Source organism: Staurois parvus, unplaced genomic scaffold, assembly GCF_062004578.1.
Source record: "Staurois parvus isolate SC_StPar_1 unplaced genomic scaffold, SC_StPar_1.0 ptg000580l, whole genome shotgun sequence".
Lineage (NCBI taxonomy): Eukaryota > Metazoa > Chordata > Amphibia > Anura > Ranidae > Staurois > Staurois parvus.
Window position 1 is genome coordinate 661,479 of NW_028318376.1, and position 21,410 is coordinate 682,888.

The 21,410-nt window shown below is 37.7% G+C and overlaps 1 protein-coding gene across 1 annotated transcript in view; it reads right to left on the reverse strand.

Moving 5' to 3' along the window:
• Window positions 1-21,410, reverse strand: part of LOC149450196 (uncharacterized) — a 108,254-nt gene that overhangs the window by 23,487 nt on the left and 63,357 nt on the right. The window lies entirely within an intron of this gene.

Sequence of the window (21,410 nt, forward strand, 5' to 3'; positions counted from 1 at the left end):
AAATAACCACAAATGTCTTTTCTGTGCTCACAGCATTATCAGTTTTATTCAACCCCCAAGTGACATTCAATCTTAGTACTTAGTACAGCATCCTTTTACAGTTATAACAGCTTTTAAACGTGAAGCATAGCTTGACACAAGTGTCTTGCAGCGATCTACGGGTATCTTCGCCCATTCTTCATGGGCAAAGGCCTCCAGTTCAGTCACATTCTTAGGCTTGCGCACTGCAACTGCTTTCTTTAAGTCCCACCAGAGGTTCTCAATCGGATTTAAGTCTGGTGACTGCGATGGCCACTCCAAAATGTTCCAGCCTTTCCTCTGCAACCATGCTCTAGTGGACTTGGAGGTATGCTTGGGATCATTGTCCTGTTGAAAGGTCCAACGTCTCCCAAGCCTCAGGTGTGTGACGGACTGCATCACGTTTCCATCCAATATCTCCTGGTACTGAAGAGAATTCATGGTACCTTGCACACGCTGAAGCTTCCCTGTACCTGCAGAAGCAAAACAGCCCCAAAGCATGATTGACCCTCCACCATGCTTCACAGTAGGCAAGGTGTTCTTTTCATCATAGGCCTTGTTCTTCCTCCTCCAAACATAGCGTTGATCCATGGGCCCAAACAGTTCTAATTTTGTTTCATCAGTCCACAGAACACTATCCCACAACTTTTGTGGTTTGTCCACATGGCTTTTGGCATACTGCAGTCGACTCTTCTTATTCTTTGGAGACAGCAAGGGGGTACGCCTGGGAGTTCTGGCACGGAGGCCTTCATTACGCAGTGTGCGTCTTATTGTCTGGGCTGAAACTTCTGTACCCACATCTGACAAATCTTTTCTCAGTTCCTCAGCAGTCACACGGGGACTTCTCTCCACTCTACGCTTCAGGTAGCGCACAGCAGTCGAAGTCAGCATCTTCTTTCTGCCACGACCAGGTAGCGTTTCAACAGTGCCCTTTGCCTTGAATTTGCGAATGATGCTTCCTAAGGTGTCTCTTGGTATGTTTAACATCTTTGCAATCTTCTTATAGCCATTGCCCTTCCTGTGAAGAGAAATCACCTCTTCTCTTGTCTTCCTGGACCATTCTCTTGCCTTCACCATGTTTGTAACCACACCAGTAAATGTCTAGAAGGAGCTGAGTATCACAGTCATTTTAAAGCTGCCTAATTGGTGCTTATTATGCTTGATTGCTGCTCGGTGACATCCACAGGTGTTTTCAATACCTGATGGAAAGCACCTGTATGAACCTCTGTTCTTCAGAGTGGTAGTCTTTAAGGGGTTGAATAATTGTGGCAATGAAGAAACCACATAAGAACCATTTACTACTGTATTACATAAACAATTGATGTCATTTTAGTTGCATTTGGGTAGTTACAACGTCCTTGTAGGATTTGATTCTGAATACAATTCCAAATGTACACTATAGTCCCTAAACCCCTTTACAGCATTGGGGGTTGAATAATTTTGGCCACAACTGTATATATATATATATATATATATATATATATATCTTAAACTAATTCCACCTTTGTTGAAAAAAATAAAACAATTACAGATTCCTTGTGCTGCTCCAAAGAAATGGCTGTTTGTTTCATCAGACTTATTGCAGACTGATTCTAAATCGGAGGGTCTGATTCATTATAATCAGCTGGTACACTCTCAGTGTTCTAATAAAGAAAGAGTCTTGCATCCTTTTAGAAGTACCCTTGTAGAATATCTCACCAAAACTAGAATTTCTGTTGCAGAGGATGCCAAAAATATGACTTGTATCTTAGTGTAGACTTCTGAAAAAATCAGTGAGCCAATCACACAAGAAGGACATTTTAACGGTACATTTCTGGGGGCTTTCTGTACATCAACAGCTTATAGAACACATGTTGCCATATTGCATTTAAAGTGTTACTAAACCCACAACAGTAAAACCAGTCTCTATATGCAATAAAGCATGCTTGTTATACTCACTGTGGAACTTAAAAGGTTAATCCTCTGCATTCTGCATCAACAGCTTATAGAACACAGGTTGCCATATTGCATTTAAAGTGTTACTAAACCCACAACAGTAAAATCAGTCTCTATATGCAATAAAGCATGCTTGTTATACTCACTGTGGAACTTAAAAGGTTAATCCTCTGCATTCTGTAAAAAGGCTGTTTGATCCTTTCTTCTCTGTTCCTTCCCTTTTTGAAGCAAACACCTGTTGTCTCCTGATAAGACAGACTGAACCGTAGGCATTTGCACATGCTCAGTTTGGTGTGTATTGCTAGAGAGTTTTTTTTTTCTTGGGAGAGTGCATGGGATCAACACTGTCTAGATAGAGATCAGGGGTTTTGCATCCTCCTAGAGCAGAAAGAAAACTCCTCCTACAAGCTTTAGCTAGTGCTTGGCTGAACACTTGTAGAAGTCACATGACTGCTCTAACTGCTGATGAGAAAAGGTATTTAGCAGTTCATATTTATTAAATTGCATTTCCATGTTCTGTGTACTGTGGGAGACCAGATATAGTAGATGCAGGGTCCTGGGTTTTGTAACACTTTAATTTTACAGAAAGTTACAGCAGCTAGTGTTAAAACTGTCCCCTCCCCCATCCTTAACACTTATGCTAACTAACCTGTGTAAAAAAGTTTTATATACTTACCTATTTTCAGCTGGTCTGGTCACATGATACTGCTCCCCTGTTTGAGTGGCTGCAGGGGAGAGGAGGAAGTGATGACAACGGACAGGCCATTGACGTCTATGAAATGCATCACCTCTCCAGGCTTCACTAGCTGTTATCAGAGTACTCTCTCTTCTCTCTGTAACTGCCACTTGTTGACACATTGGGGTTTATTTACTAAAGCTGGAGAGTCCAAAATCAGACTCCCTTCTGCATAGAAACCAGCTTCTAACCTCAGCTTGTTCATTGAAGCTTTGGCAATGAAACCTGGAAGCTGATTGGTTTCTATGCAGAAGGGAGTCTGATTTTGGACTCTCCAGCTTTAGTAAATAAACCCCAGAGGATCACATGACTGGAATGGAGTGAGCTAAAAAAAAAAGGTAAGTATACAGATCTTTCTTACACAGTTAGTTGGCATAGGTGTTAGGAGGGGGCAATATTAAGGCTAGTTCTGTGCAAGCTGGAATTCCACTTCAAATTACAATATGCCCTATGTAACAATCATATAGTATTTTTTTAATTTGCTATATTTGTTTCACAAAAGTAAAAAACAAAATCTCTATAAAATAACTTTAATGGTAGAAATAAATAAAATTGTTGTTTGCACAAACACCTATTTTGGAACATATTTGCTCAGGGTTTCTAGTAGCATTATTTAAACATACAACAATGTTTTCTTATGTAAAGTAGACTGAAATAAACTTCTTTTTGTCAACAGTTCCCCTTTGAAGCAGCTAAAAAAAAACAGGTCTGTTTAGTGTTTGAACTGATAGAGGTTTTTGGGTGCTCCTGCAGAGCTGTTACTGTCAATCACCAAAACTTACAAGTGACAATACCTAATAAAATTGACACTAAGTAGTTTAAAATGTGCTGCTGCTATAGGGATTTTTTTTTATTTAGAACCTATTGCACATTTTATGGTGCCATTAAAATTCAATTTATGGTTACTGCATTCAAGCTGTTTGTATAATTGAAGTTATAATAAATCAAGTGCTAGCAGCGCTAACAGTGGGAATTCACCTGTAGTTCTAATGCTGCTGGGGATCTAAGGTACAGACCCATCCTTCAGCCTTGTTCAGCTTCACCTGCACTATATATTTACGGAGCAGTAAGTCTGACTGTAATATTTTTCATCTTGAATAATAATAGAGATAACTGTTCAATATATGCTGTTTCCTTCAGTTGATTTAGTTAGCTTTTTAGTTAATGAAATCAGATCCATTTTAATTAAATAGCTCATTAATGTAAAACAGACCTTGTACAAAGACGCTTTTTGTTTAATTTCCAGATTTTGTGCCAATTGTCAGTTGTAATCCTGATTAGTTAGCACAATTGTGGAATCCCACAGCTTCATATACTGTACATACTACAGTACTATTTCTAAACTAGAAACTGATGATAGCACAAGCAAGTCAGTTCTCTCTCTGTGGTGTTAGTATTGGGCTTCAACTTTAGGGGTTTTAAAGTGATTCTAATTAAATTAAACAACAAAACAAAAAATGTCTATACTCACCTGCTGTGTGTGGTTGTTTTGCACAGAGCAGCTCGGATCCTCCTCTTCTCGGGTCCCCTGCTGGTGCTCCTGGCCCCTCCCTCCTGTCGTGTGCCCCCACAGTAAGCAGCTTGCTATGGGGGCACCTGAGCATGTGCACTCCCCAGCCGCTGCTCCATGTGTCGATTCACACAAAGAGTTGTGGCTCAGTCCCGCCCCCTCTCTTCTCATTGGCTTACTGGCTGTGATTGCCAATGGCTCCTGCTGCTGTCTCAGCCAATAAGAAGGGAGAGTCCCGGGACAGCCGAGACTCCAGTGCACATGAATTGAGAGGGGGCTTAGGTGAGGGGGCTGGGGGGATATAGTATGCATGAAGGTAAAAATCCTTGAGCCTTTACAACCACTTTAAGTGTATCCAAACCCAAAATGTTCTTTATTTTAGCATCCGCTGCTTTTTGTTTTGTTTTTTTTGGTGGGTGGGCTTTTTTCATTTTATTTTTACCTGGTGATCCTGCCTACAACACATATCCTGTGATAGGATGACAACACTTCCTCACTGTGCTGTTTTTACAGACAAGCAGTGTTGTCACCCTAGGATAGAATTTCTAAAAGGACTTCAGGACTCCTCATCTCTACAAAATGGGAGAAATGTTCTGTCATCCACAGAAGTGAGCTGGGTAGGGCTGATAACAAATGGGGTGATAGGTGCAGCATATGAACCTGTGGGATCATGAGCTTTATTTGCACTGAATGACAGATATAAAAAAAAATTTCAATGTTACATTTATATGATAAAAACCCCATGCGCTATTCAAAGATATCTAAAAAAATACAGTTAAATAGTCAGAGAGCAGCTATCACTGCAAAACGTGCACTCATCACACTACAACAGAAAAAAATATTACAAACAGTGAAGTGCTATCAGTGGAAAGACACCAAATCAATAAATTATAAACACTATCTAAATAAATGTATATACTGTGTGTGTATATATATATATATATATATATATATATATATATATATCTGTTAAGATATGATAATGAGTGACAGTGAGTGAATCAAACCTAAATACATCAAAAAAGGACCATAAAAATGTGCAAAGAATTGCACTGAATCGTTCATACTCAAGATTGGATTATATAATGATCAAGCATAGACAATTGGAGTCATTGGTGAGTTCCAATATAGAGGTTATGTCTATCTCTGATCATGCTCCTGTCACAATGCGACTACGGGTAGGGAGGAATCAGGATAAAATAAATAGACTAAATGAGATGCTTCTACAGGACCCAGAAATAGAGAATAGGCTAAGGTAGGAAATTGAGCAATTTTCTGAGTGTAATGAGACCGAGGAGGTCTTGGTGGCCACAATTTGGGAGGCACATAAAGCATATATCAGGGGTATATTGATATCGATAGGCGCAGAAAAAAAGAAAGAACAAGGGCAAAAAATAAAGAGGGTGATGAAGGAGCTCTATAAATTAGAACAGTTACATAAAAAGAAGAAAGGTACAGACGTTTATCAGGAGATGACCCTTAAAAGAGAAGAATTAAAGGAGCTTTTGGAACAGGAGTTTTCTTAAAAGAAAGATACCAGTGGGGGAATAGACTTGGAAAACATTTAATGAGGATGGTTAAGAAAAAGAAGTCTTAGAATTTCATAGAAAGAATTAAAGATGGTAAAGGGGAAATGGTGTATACCACCACTGATATCGCTAATAGGTTCCATAAATACTATAGTAGGCTGTACGACGTGTGCCCCAGAAATAAAAAAGAAACAGAAGAAGAAAAGAAGAACAAGAGGCAGAAATATCTAAATGAAGTGGTGTTGCCAAGATTAGAGCAAGGAAAATCAGAAGCCTTAGAAAGATCAATTACCCCGGAGGGTATTACCCTGGCCCCAAAAAATATGTCCGCAGGAAAGAGCCCTGGCCGAGATTGATACACGGTGGAATATTTTAAAAAAGTTTAAAGATCTCCTTGTTTCTAAAATGTGTGGTTATATGAACACAATAGTGGAGGGATTGGGAATTGGGAATGAGGGAGGAGCCTTTGCAGGCACATATAACGATTATATTTAAAGAAGGGAAAGACAGCACACAGTGTGCCAGTTATAGGCACATATCCTTATTAAACACTGATACCAAACTGTACACTAAGGTATTGGCAACTAGAATGAAGGAGCTGATGCCGGTCTGGATACACCTGGATCCAGTGGGATGCATTCCAGGAAGAGAAGGTAGGGACAATGGTCTGAGATCACTGCTCCTCCTACAAAGAGTAAAAAGAGAGAAATTGCTGACAATATTGCTGTCGATAGATGCCGAAAAGGCTTTCGACAAGGTTAATTGGGGATTCATGTTCAATACATTGGAGGTCTTAGGAATAGGGCCTAATGTGTTAAGGTGGATAAAAGGGCTTTATAACGGTCCGTCAGCGGCAATTAAGGTTAATGGATACCTCTCTCAGCCCTTTAAAATGTGTAATGGTACATGGCAAGGATGACTGCTTTTCCTTTGTTATTTCTATTGTCCTTGGAACCTGTCCTGGTGAGGATAAGAAAGTGTATAGATATAGTAGGAATAAAAATAGGGGAAATGGAACATAAGGTAGCAGCATATGCAGATAACATGTTGTTTTACATCACAAACCCTAGAATAACGTTGCCTAATTTAATGAGATTGTTAAAGCAGTACAGCGAGTTGTCAAACTTGAAAATAAATCCGACAAAATCAGAGATTTTAAACATTAATTTATCAAAATCAGAGGAGCAGAGTATTCAAAAAGAGTTTCCATTTACTTGGAGGGGAAAGGAAATAAGCTATTTGGGAGTAAAATTAACTCCTTCAATAAAAGGCCTATATCAGGCAAATTATATCCCATTAATAAACAAAATAATGTGAGGAGACTGTCAAAAGGTGGAGTTTCTTGGATAGGTCGCATAAATCTGGTAAAGATGGTGATAGTTCCAAACATTTTGGATACAATACACCTTCCTGGATCATTTTTTGGGATAATTAAAAAGCTGATACTGAAGTTTATATGGGCAAATAAAAAGCCGAGAATTATTCTGGGTGTAATGTGTAGGGCAAAAGGGACTGGGGGCCTGGGATTGCCCAATATGAAGAAATACTACCTAGCGGTATTACTATCACGTATAATAGATTGGACATTTAATGCACAAGGGAAAGGTTGGGTGAATATGGAAGGGATTTTGAGTAAGGCACAGTTAGGGAAGATTTTGTGGATACCACATAATTTTCACACATTAGATTGAATATTAGTGCACTGACAAAGATAGTTTTAAATGTTTGGGATAGGTTGTATAAGCAAAAAGGATGGAATTATAACTCACTTATGACTCCCCCAGGGAAGGATAACATTTCTGGGAAGTGGCTTAAAGATAAAAATGCACATTTGAAGGATATATTGAACAAAGGGAAATTGCACACTTTTTTAGATTTAAAGAAGATGATTTATTTTTCACATTGGATGAGTGGAAGCATTGTCAATTAAGTCACTTTGTTTCAGCGCTCCCACAACCTTGGAGAACGGAGGAGGATCTGTATCCTTTTGAAAAACTGGTAAACTTAACCGTTTCAATACCGTGCAATTTTACACCTTCCTGCCCAGGCCATTTTTCAGGTTTCAGCGCTCTCACACTTTGAATGACAATTGCGCGGTCATACAACATTGTACCCAAACTAAAATTTTATCATTTTCTTCACACAACTAGAGCTTTCTTTTGGTGGTATTTAATCACCGCTGGAGTTTTTATTTTTTGCTAAATTAACAAAAAAAGACCAAAAATTTTGATAAAAAAACACATTTTTCTTTGTTTCTGTTATAAAAGTTTACAAATAAATAATTGTTCTTCATAAATTTAGGCCGAGATGTATTCTGCTACATGTCTTTGGTGAAAATAACCCAAATTAGGATGTATTTTTTAGTTTGTAGGAAAGTTATAGAGTTCACAAACTATGGTATAGATCTGAATATTGATCAATCCTGAAGTACTGACAGCCAATCTAATATCTTGAGGTCCAAGAATGTCAGAACAGTACAGATATCCCCCAAATTATGGGGAAATTAAGGGGACAGATATCCCCTTTTTGCAGAGTAGACAGTCCGACGTACTTCATAAGAGGCATGGCAAGTTTTTTGAAGTTGTATTTTTTTGTCATAATTTTTCGGAAAATGAAAAAATTAAAAAAATTATTTTCACTATTTTTTTTTTTACATACTGTCACCAGTGCAGTACAGCGTCATCATATAACTGGCATGGCGGTGAACAGCGACACTGACTGGTGACAGTATGAAAAAAAAATATATATTTTTTTTTAATTTTTTTTAATTTTTTTATTATATTTAATTTTTTATTATTATTTTTTATTTTTTTTAAGATTTTTTTTCATATTTTACTATGACCAAAATAGTACAATGTTACCATAGTAACATTGTACTACTTTGGGGAAGTGATCAGTATTTTTTTTTTTTTTTTTTTTTTTACACAATTTGCTTATAGCAAAGAATTACTTTGCTATAAGCAAGGATTTACCTGAATGAAATCGATTCATTCAGCTTTTTTTTTTTTTTTTTTTTTTTTTTTGTGCTTAGCTGTGATTTGGTCACAGCTAATCACATGACATGTGCATGTGATTAGCTGTGGCCATTCACAGCTAAGCACTAGTATACAATGGATGGCATCATGAATGAAGCCATCCATTGTATACAACTGTCATGTGACCTGCTGTGATTGGTCACAGCAGGTCACATGGTACCGGCAACGGGAGCCGCTACTCGGATCTGTCATCGGCCGTGTCCGAGGTGCACGGGCGGTGACAGATCACACTGCTGCGTCGCTCTGCAACTGCGCAAACCGCGCATGTGCGGGAGCACGCCAAATGGCGTGCACCCGGAATACAGGAGCACATTTGTAGCCGCCAAATGGCCATTGGCCGGGCGGCTAATGGTTAACTACAGTTCCTGGACGAATTACCTCTAGGATCCATAGGATTCTTATGGACATGGAGAGTATCGATCCTCCTCGGTTCTTGAGAAAATGGGAACAGGAACTTGGAACAGAATTAAATGAACAGCAAAGGAATAAAATATTTAAATTAAGTCATAGGGTGATGAACATGAACATGGTTGAGATGAATTACAAATGTCTGGCGAGATAGTCACACCAGGTAAGGCACATAAACAACAAGTAGATGTTTCACCATTGTGTTGGAGAGGTTGTGGGGAAAAGGGAACAATGGGTCACCTATGGTGGGACTGCCCGAATATACAGGACTATTGGACGGGAATAATACAGGAAATATGTGGGATTATGGTCCAGAGGGATCCATGGATGTCTTTATTTTATAGACTTGAGCCTTCAATAAACTTGTTTAGAAATAGGGTATTGTATCATTTAATCAGTGCGGCTAAGGGCTTGATCCCCAAATTTTGGTAAGTCCTAGAGCCACCAAGATTTAAAGATTGGATAAACAGAGTGGAAAATATCTATAGGATGGAGGAGTTATATCATACTGAGGTGGATAAACTAGATAAGTTTAGGAAAACATGGAGTAGTTGGTCACTCTTTAAAACATCAAAAAATATCTGAAATTAGTTGTAGTCTAGATGGAATATACCAGAGGAAGTTTAATGGAGATCCTGAGAGAAAGAAATAAGGTAGGATGGAGGAGTATGAAATGGATAGAGAATCAAGAGGGAGGATAAAACAGAAGTAGGGGGATGTGAACAGGGATGTGGCGGGGGGCGGATGGGTGGGAAGAAAGGTGGGGAAGGGGAAAATGTGTTGCAAAGGGAATTTAGCTACTGGTGTGGTACATTTGATTTGCATTTCGGTTTTATTTTTTATGTATTAAATTTTCCTCTTTGTACTAGAAAAATGTGATAAACAAATAAGTAAAAAAAAAAGAAAAAAAAAGAATGTGAACTGAATCATGTAAATCATTAAATAAATAATAACATAATCAATACATTCATCACAGTGATCTTAAATATATTTATTCCAAAGCCAATATAAAGTGCAAAAGTGGTAGAAAAGAAATCTGCTAAAAAAAAAAATCCGTAAATAATGTGAGTCCTTCACGCCATTCAATTTTTGTGCATTCTCCTATTGCAAGTAAGTCAATCTTCAAACAGTGCAAGGAAGCTCCAGTTTCCACTCCATGCACAACAGAGTGCCCTTTGCCCCACCCTATGGTTATCAGCTCACCTTAATTGTTGGACCCCCACTGATAAAAGGAGGCCAACTGCACTTTATTTACATGTGTACAAACGTAACTCCTCTCCAGCCTCCCTCTTTCTTCATGAACCGTCTTCCAATGGCAAAATAAAATGTGGGAAGCAAAAAGACACTGATAGTGCAGATTGTTGTCATGGTTTTTATTGAATATGGAAAAACGCTCACATTTCAGCAGATAAAACAAGGCATGTCACATCCATATTCCAATCTATGGCGTCCAGACTCCACTCACCATGATGACCTCACCGCTAGCTTCAAGTCAGATCTTCATCTATATTGATGTGATCTGGATCTGACATTACAGGAAGCTTACCCAGGCATTTCCTGAAAGTTGCTTCAGAGTTGCTTTAGAGTTTCTTCAAAGTCACTTCAAAGTAGTACTCAAGTTGCCTGGCAAAGTCGCACTGTAAGTCGTGCGACTTTCAGGTCTCAGTAGTGTGAACCAAGACTTAAAGCCCCACTCCAGAAAAATGTATCTTCCTTACACCCCTCCCTCTCACCACCATTTTGCTAGTCTTTTTGGTTTCCGTACCTTGTGAAGAAAGGTATATTCACCTAAGTTCCGTATCCAGTTTCCACATCACTGTCATTTCCAGGGTGGAAGGACCACAAATACATCACTGTGGTGACCGCCTGTGCCTGACAGTCACCTGCACTCCCTTCATCTCCACTCCACTGACATCAGTTAATACCTAAATCCCGAGAGGAGCCTGCCACTGGCCATCCAATAGGAAGTGTCCACATCATGTCACAATGACATGGACAGGTGAAGAAGTAACCATGTAGGAAGTAAATAGAGGAGGAGAAGGCTCAGGGGCTGGATTGTCACATGACCAAGGATATATGTAAGTAAAAAGGGCTTTTAAATAGGGTTATTATTTTTTAGTATAGCAGTTAGTTAGAGGCTGCTGGATGGATGATTTTATTCTGGAGTGAGGTCTAAAAGAGCAAAAGGGAGCAAATAAGAGAAGTACACTATTAGGATTTTATGTACACTTTACAGTATACATGCTTTAACCACTTGCCCACTTGGCACTTTCACTCCCTTCCTACCCAGGCCAATGTTCAGCTTTCAATGCTGTCACACTTTGAATGACAATTGCACGATCATGCAACACTGTACCCATATGAAATTTTTATAATTTTTTTAGACAGATAGAGCTTTCATTTGGTGGTATTTAATCACCACTGGGTTTTTCATTTTTTTAAAAAAGACCGAAAATTTTGAAATAAAAAAATCTGTTATAAAATTTTTCTTTGTCACTGATGGGCACTGATAGGCTGCACTGATGAGGTGGCACTGATGAGGAGGCACTGAGGAGGCTGCACTGATATGCGGTACTGATGGGCATTGATAGGTGGTAGTGATGAGCACTGATAGGTGGCATTTTTGAGAAGACACTGACAGGCATCACTGATGGGCACTGAAATGCAACACTGATGGCACTGCTAGGCATCACTGATGGGCCCCCCAAATTATATTCATCTGTTTTTAACATGCCCTGTTACAAATATTTATAGTGTTCAGGCTGCATAAAAAAAATGCAGTTCTGGTAAAAACCTCCTTTAGCACCCACGGCCAGCTAAAGTGTGCCCCACCCCCCTCCCTTCCGAGTTGAGATGACCGAGCTTGCCCATCTAAATTTACAGCTCCAAGACTTTACTTTTTCCATTTTGACCAGAGCAACTTAAAACTTAGCACTGGACACCAAAGTAATGTTTGTAGCACAACAGTAGCTTTCATACATAAATGAATGCAGAGCTGGACTGAACTGCAGGTTACAGAGGGATTGTGGCTCTCCAAATGTACAGCGGCCAGGACAGTTCAGCGTACAATATTACTAGTGATCATTTTAAAATAACTTGTATTGCTAAAGGAGATATAAGTATCATTTATTTTGATGCCAAAATAATGTTTCTAGCACAACAGTAGCGTTTATTCATAAATTAATGCAGAGTAGGATTGAACTGAACAGGGCACGTGGCTTTCCAAGTGGGGTAATTAGTGGAGCTCTGTTGTTAGCAATGTTAGGGCTTCTGATACAAAGGGAGGCTGTCATACTGAGAGTGGCTACATCATTTATATGGGCTGTTACTTTTAAAAAGCTTAGTCCTGTTGAGTGCTGAGAGATATAGAGGCAGGAGATAGAGCACGATGATATTGTAATGAGCAAACCATTGAAAAGTGATCATTCATCTTCATACCTTTGTTGTTATTCAAAATTAATCAGCACTATGGTTGTGCTATAAACAAATAAATAATGCTATATCACCGGGTGATGTGTGTTATTCTATCTGTACTACTTTTATAATAAATATATATTCAGTCCATATACATTAAACAAATAAAATATGGTCCCAAACACAATGGGGAACTCTTTGCTGTGCGCATGCTTGCTTGATCAAACAAAAGTGCTCCAAACATGTGGTGTGCCATACTCTCCCCACTTGATGACCGCAATACATACATATACATTACAGTTAGCAAGTGGTTTACCGGCGTGATGGCTGAAGATATCAGCGATAACCCCGGTATCTTTTGCTTTTCTGCTGCTGGCCGGCTTTCTAATAGAAGCGGTCTGAGAGACTCATAAGCCACCGGATCTCTATCGGCAGTGATAAGGGACGACCCCCCCTCCTGCCACTTGCCAATGTTTCCAGGGCTTACTGTTAAAACCCTTGAGCGCCTGACAAACGATCCGGTGGTGCAGACGGCTGGTCACAGAGGCGATGAGAGACTCTTTCACCTCTGATTGCCTCTATGGCCTAGGAGGACCGGAGCAATGTCATGACATCACTTTGAGTCCACGGCAGATGTACAAAAATGTTTTGGGATGTTTTGCTTTTAAAGGTAAAGGAGAGATCTGGAGTCTTTTTTGACCCCAGATCTCTCCTTAAAGAGGACCTGTCGTGCTTATTTCTATTACAAGGGATGTTTACATTCCTTGTTTTAGGAATAAAAGTGATAAGAAAAAGAGACAGTGTAAAAATATAATAAATAATAATACATTTTTTTTGCTCCATGCTCTCATGCAGAAGTGAACGTATACGTAAGTCGCGCACACATATGTAAACGGTGTTCGCAGCACACATGTGGGGTATCGCCATGAATGTTAAATTAAGAGCAATATTTCTAGTGCTAGACCAACTCTCTAACTCTAAATGAGTAATCTATAAAAATGTTTAAAGCACCCCCCCTTTGCAGATTTTTTAAGTACTGTAGTTTATCACCATTCCACGAGCGTGCGCAATTGTAAAGCCTGACATGTCAGGTGTCTACTGTATTTACTCACCATAACATCCTCTTTCATATTTTACAAACAATTGGAGTATATATTGTGTTTTGTTTTTTAATTAATTAAAGTGTAGTTTTCTCCAAAAAACTGCATTTGAAAAACCGCCGTGTAAATATCATGTGAAGTTAAAAGTAGCAACGATCACCATCACGTTCTATAGGGTGTTTGCTAAAAGTAATAATTAAAAAAAATTAAATAAAATATATATATTAAAAAAAAAAAAAAAAAAAAAAAAAAAAAATATATATATATATATATATATATATATATATATATATATATATAATGTTTTGGGGTTATAAGTAATTCTCTAGCAAAAAATTATGATTTAAACCTGTAAAAAAAATGTGTCAGAAAGTGCTTGGTCTTCAAGTAGTTAAAGGTGACTCACCAGAGATATTGTGACCCTCTATCTAACAGCGCTCAATTACATGTTCCACCACTCTGCCAGCCCAGTGCTCCAGGTGGCTTCTCACCACAGCTCAATCATCCTTTGATGTCCATTCCCTGTGTTTGGAGTGCCTGCTGGACCTGGAAGTAGGGCAGCGGTCAGCCATTACTGCCTATTAGTTTCTGGAAACATGGAGTCTCTGTTTTAGCCACTATTCTACGTGAGTATACATCTGAGTGTTTTTAAATGGAGAAATCTTTTTACTAATAATAATGCGTGATGCACAATAATCTTTTGTTTGTGACTTCCCTAGGTGATGTACTGAGCTGTGGTGAGGAGGCGCTGGGCCGGCAGAGCAGTGGAATATGACAGAAAGCCTATGGTCCATGTATCTGAGTGCAATTTGACCTGAATTAAATGGAGCGTTGCAATATCTTTGGTGAGTTGTTACCTTTTGGGGGGTATGGCACATCACACGTTTGGAGAACTTTTGTTTGATCAAGCAAACACATGCACAGTGAAGAGTTCCCCATTGTGTTTGGGACTATATTTTCTTTGTTTAATGCATACGGACTGAATATATGTTTGTTATAAAAGTATTACAGATATAATAATGCACATAACACAGTGGTATAGCATGATTTATTTGATTACACTGTTCAACAGGTAAAAAGTTTTGGGCATAAAATTAGCTAATCTTACATAATTTTGGGGTGCTGAAAATGAAAATGACCCTAAAAAATGTTGATTGGCTCTAGTTTCCATGATATAGTCACCCATCTAATGACGTAAGCCATTCAAAATTATGATGCAACTTCAGCTGCATATTGCGCAATTGATACTGGTGACCAATAGAAAATTGCATGTATACTGAGATGATGCAATATTAGCCTTTAATTGCATCACTTCACTGCATAAAAGCTGCAGTATCTGTAGCTGATTGTAGTTCGACAGCGTCTTTACATTTCGTTTTATGCTTATATAGGCTACTCAGTAATGCCTCGAACTTGTGTGAATAAAGCAGATAATTTCTGCTATATCTGCGGTGAAATAACTTTTATCTCACAAAAAAGGAGGATAACAGGAATGATTAAGAAAGCCTACAACTTGTATTTTGGCTGCAAGATAGGAGACCAGGACAAGAGCTGGGCACCACATATATGCTGCAATTCTTGTGGGACGGCACTGGAGCAATGGTTGAATGGAAAAAAGGCATCTATGCCTTTCGCTGTGCCAATGATTTGGAGAGAGCCAACAGATCATGTTAGTAATTGTTACTTTTGTATGGTGCCTCCAATTGTAAAAGGGCTAAATAAGAAGAAAAAGTTATCTGTGCACTATCCAAATATTCCATCGGCAATACGTCCAGTTCCTCATGGAGAGGGGCTACCAATTCCTGAAGCACCAGAATCCTTCGTGGTTGAGTCAAGTGAGGAAGAACCTGAAGCGTGTAGTCACGTGCAGTTGTAAGAGATAGCCCTTTCCTCGAATACAAGAGAAAAGCCAAGAGAAGCAAAACCGACACAAACTGAAGACAAAACTAGTGAGAATCCTAAGTATTAAAATGATTCAACTTAGCTTATGGCTATAATTTTTCTTGGTAATCCTATGCAATATATTATGCCATTTAGGCTTTGTTATGTAGTCAATATCACTTGCTTTATATTTGTGGAAAGACATCTATCTATATAATTATTGTGCATTATGTAGTCATTACGCCTATAGTAGAAAACTTTCCGTTTACAGAAAAACTAGAGCCAATTGACAAATTTCATTGTTATATTTGAACTCAGAATGTGAAATTCATTAAGAAATGGATCCTTTTGTTTCCAAAACTGGCAAAAAATAAAAATTTGTTGAACAGTGTTATAGCACATCCATAGCGCTGATCAATTTTGAATACAAACACCTGGTAGTCATCTGGTAGAATACACATATTGGCACCAGTTTAGATCAGGATACCTGTGGGACACTATTTATTTTATTTTTAGACACATCCGTGGCACAGGTAGTTTTTTTTTGTTTTTTTAGATCTTCATACCTATAAGTACTTTACAATAATTCAGTGGCACCATTAGAATTATAATATTTTTTTATAAATCCCCTAAAAAACCTCCTTATTTAAAACATTTAAAAAATGATATGTAAGAGGATCAAACAGTTGCATATACAAAGCTCAACTTGAGAAAAGTTTTGATCATTTTTATTCTTTGTGGAAAAACATAACTGAAATAGCTGCTGACATAACCAGAGATGGGTGCTTGTGCAATTGTATACAAGATATAATCAAACATTTCTTTCTACCAATCATATTGATGCGTGTGCAACCAATTTTGAATACAAACACAAGTCACCTGGTAGAATACACATATTGGCACCGGTTTAGATAAGGATACTTTTGGGACACTAGTTATTTTATTTTTAGACACATCCGTGGCACAGGTAGTTTTTTTGTTTTTTTAGATCTTCATACCTATAAGTAATTTACAATAATTCAGTGGCATCATTAGAATTATAATCTTTTTTTTATAAATCCCCTAAAAAAACTCCTTATTTAAAACATTTAAAAAATTATATGTAAGAGGATCAAACAGTTGCATATACAGTTGTGTTCAAAATAATAGCAGTCAGACATCACTAACCTGATCAATCCCAGTTTTTGGTAGAAATGATATTTCTACATGGCAAATAATTTACTAGCAGGTGTAGTAGAGTAATAGAAATCCAACAGACCCAACAGTCATGACATGCATGCTGCTGATTCTGTGTAATTGAATCACAAATTTAAAGGGGCATGTTCAAAATAATAGCAGTGTGGAGTTCTATTAGTGAGGTCATTCATTCTTTGAAAAACAGGTGGCAATTATTGCCCTTATTTAAGGAAGGAAGGCAGCAAATGTTGTACATGCTGGTTACAGTGCATTTCTCTCTGAAATTCTGAGGAAAATGGGTCGTTCCAGACATTGTTCAGAAGAACAGCGTACCTTGATTAAAAAGTTGATTGGAGAGGGGAAAACATATAAAGAAGTGCAGAAAATGATAGGCTGCTCAGCTAAAATGATGGCAAATGCTTTAAAATGGCAACCAAAACCTGAAAGACGTGGAAGAAAGCGAAAAACTACCATTTAAATGGATAGAAGAATAGCCAAAATGGCAAGGACTCAGCCAACAATCAGCTCCAGGAAGATCAAAGAAGGTCTAAAGTTACCTGTGAGTACTGTTACAATTAGAAGACGCCTATGTGAAGCCAAGCTATCTGCAAGAAGCCCCCGCAAAGTCCCACTGTTGAAAAAAAGACGTGCTGAAGAGGTTACAATTTGCCAAAGAGCACATTGACTGGCCTAAAGAGAAATGGCGCAACATTTTGTGGACTGATGAAAGTAAGATTGTTCTTTTTGGGTCTAGTGGCCAAAGACAGTTTGTCAGACAACCCCCAAACACTGAATTCAAGCCACAGTACACCGTGAAGACAGTGAAGCATGGTTGTGCAAGCATCATGATATGGGGATGTTTCTCATACTACGGTGTTGGGCCTATTTATCGCATACCAGGGATCATGGATCAGTTTGAATACATCAGAATACTTGAAGAGGTCATGCTGCCTTATGCTGAAGAGGAAATGCCCTTGAAATGGGTGTTCCAACAAGATAACGACCCCAAACGAGTCCAATCATCCTGGGCTGGAATACCTGTTCACAGGTGCCAGAAGTTGGTTGACGCCATACAACACAGATGTACAGCAGTTCTCAGAAACAGTGCTTATACAACTAAATATTAATTAAGTGATTCAAAGGAAAGAAAAATCTTCAAACATTTTTCAATTTATATAGTGAATGTTTGAGTTTGTAAAGAAGAATACAAACACTGCTATTTTTTGAATAGTCTAATATTTACTTTTCTTCAATTTTTTTAGAGGAACAACACAAATTTGATATATTTTTCTTCATGTTTTGATTTGGAATAGAATGTGTAGTGTCCCCAATGCATTTGTGTGTATGGAAATAAAAGCCATTAGAAGGATTTTGAGCTTTATTCACTTTTTTCAACACATTGCTATTATTTTGAACACAACTGTACAAAGCTCAACTTGAGAAAAGTTTTGATCATTTTCATTCTTTGTGGAAAAACATAATTGAAATAGCTGCTGACATAACCAGAGATGGGTGCTTGTGCAATTATATACAAGATATAATCAAACATTTCTTTCTACCAATCATTGACTGGCCTAGAGAAATGGCTCAACATTTTGTGGACTGATGAAAGTAAGATTGTTCTTTTTGGGTCTAGTGGCCGGAGACAGTTTGTCAGACGACCCCCAAACACTGAATTCAAGCCACAGTACACTGTGAAGACAGTGAAGCATGGTTGTGCAAGCATCATGATATGGGGATGTTTCTCATACTATGGTGTTGGGCCTATTTATCACATACCAGGGATCATGGATCAGTTTGAATACATCAGAATACTTAAAGAGGTCATGCTGTGTGTGTGACCTTTAAGAATGGACTCTTCTTCCCTTCCAATTATTAAAAAGACTCCTATTGTGCATGTACTGTATGTTGTATGGCTGTAGATACCTGATTTGAATGATTCAATGGCTAACTATTGGTTGGAATAATCACACTGGAGCTAGAGAAGGATTTTGACATGTGCCATTAATGATGTCATTAGGTTGAGCTAGATTACAAAAATCTTAAATATTTTAAGAAGCCACACGTGAAGACTCAGCCCAAGTAAACAATTTACTGTCTTTAATCCATGATGTGCAATTCTTCAGAGAGCTTAATATTCGCAGTATTCATATACTAATTAGTGTAATGACAGAGCATGTAGGCATTGTGCCAGTTGTAGAACCGGTCTCAGAAATATCCTTTATGATTAAGACAGCTGTGTAATCAACAAAGGGCCTTTCACAGATATACAGCAAACTCTGCACTTAGAAAAGGAAACCTACATGCACACAACGTTATATGATATTAAGTCTTTCATTTTATGTGTGCTTTTATGTGAATTTAAAATAGTTTGATCTGCCATGGTGTTTGAATTACTTAAAATAACTTGTTAACCATAGAAAACAAGAGCATTGAGAGTTATTTACTAAAACTGGAGAGTGCAAAAACTGGTGCAGCTCTGCATAGAAACCAATCAGATTTCAGTTATTATCAAAGCTTAATTAAAGAAGCTGAAATTTGAAACTGATTGGCTACCATGCACAGCTGCGCCAATTTCTGAGTGCACCAGTTTTGGTAAATCTCCACCTCTGTCTGTCTTTTCTTTTGTGTTCTTCTGAGAAACATTCCCAGCAAACATAGTTATTATTCTGTGCCTCTGCAATTCCTTTGACATTTTGCTGAAGTGTTTGAGGCTTGTTGCTTTAGCCTGGCACTGTGAATCCTCTTTCATGACCCTGACATCACCTCTTCTTCGGGCCACAGCCTTAAGTGGTCTGCAAATACAGTGTATGTCTATGTTTTAGCTGAAGTTGTGTTTTAACAGCAGACACAAAAATAATCTAACACTATAACCATTTGAGCTCCGGAACCCACATGGAAGAAAAATATATTTGAAATATATTTTAAAAATATATTTCCAAAATATAGTGACATATATTTGAAATGCTAAAATTTTGGCCATATTCAATATATTTCAAAATATATATATATACTGCATGTTTAAATATGTTTTTATTACAAAATATATAAAAAATATTTTTAAAAATACATTTCAAATATACTGTATGTTTTTAAAAATACAAATCTACATTTTTGGAATGCATTTACAAAAAATATGTCAAAATATGTTAAAATGACTTTTTTAAATGTTAAAAATTTTTTTTTTTAAAAGATATTCTTCTGATTCTTCTCACTTTTAGGCGATCTCTGAAAACCTATCTCTTCAGGGAAGCCTATCCTGCCCTCAGCTAATAATAGAATCTTCTACTCCTACCAGTCCATCCCCCACAGTTACCACCTTTTGTACCACTAGCCCCTCCCTCCTAGATTGTAAGCTCCAAGGAGCAGGGCCCTCCTTTCCCTCTTGTATTGAACTGTATTGTTGCTGTACTGTCTCCAGTTATAATGTAAAGCACTGAGCAAACTGTTGGCGCTATATAAATCCTGTATAATAATAATAATTATATATATATATATATATATATATATATATATATATATATATATATATTTAAATATATTTTGAAATATATTGAATATGGCCAAAATTGTAGCATTTCAAATATATGTCAATATATTTGGGAAGGATATTTTTAAAATATATTTCAAATATATTTTTCTTCCATATGAGAAGGTTTTACCCCCTTCATGACCAGGGCATTTTTTCCTGTTTGGCACTGCGCTGCTTTAACTGGCAATTACACAGTCATGCCACGCTATATCCAAATGAAATTTATATAGTTTTTCACACAAATAGAGCTTTCTTTTGGTGGTATTTGATCACCACTGGGTTTTTTATTTTTTGAGATATAAATAAAAAAAATAATAAAAGTTTATTTTCTGCTATAAAACATATCCAATAAAAAAATTAAAAACATCATACATTTTGGCCAAAATGTATTCTGCTACATGTCTTTGATAAAAAAAAAATCCCAATACTTTTTTTTGTATACTACCAATGATGGTGATCAGCAACTTATAATGGAACTGGAATAGTGCAGAGGGAAATCTGACACTAACTGAGGCGGGGTACTGACTAACTGCCACTGACATCATCAGTGACACTAATACAGTGATCAGTGATGATAATATACACTGTCACTGTACTAATAAAGCAGTTAATATCTAGGGCAATCAATGGGTTAAATGTGTGCCTAACAATTTGTAATGTGTAATGTAATGTGTTTATTATGTGCTGCTTTTAGTAATTTTTTGTTTCCCATCCCTTTGCAGGGATTAGAGACAGAGAAATTGTTACCTTTGTACAGAGCTCTGTGTCGATTGTCAACACAGGGCTCTGGGCTGTGATTGGACATAGCCAATCAGCAGGTTCTGGGAAGCAGCAGCGATGTACCAGTACATTGCTGTGCCTACACAGGCCGCCCTGTCCGCAGTACATTGTAAGTGGGTGGTCCGGAAGTGGTTAAAGTCTTCTGAGAAGAATCACTCTGGTCATAAAAGCAACAACTACCTCTGGTCACAAAGGGGTTCTGCCAAAGTAGTATTTGGCAAAACAATTTTCTTTGAGATTTAATTGGAAAGCTATTTTGTGAAATATAAATATAAACCTGCACTAGTGTGCACCAATTAAATAATATCCATCAGAACAGCTGTACTCACTAGATATTAAGATACAAAATATTGAAC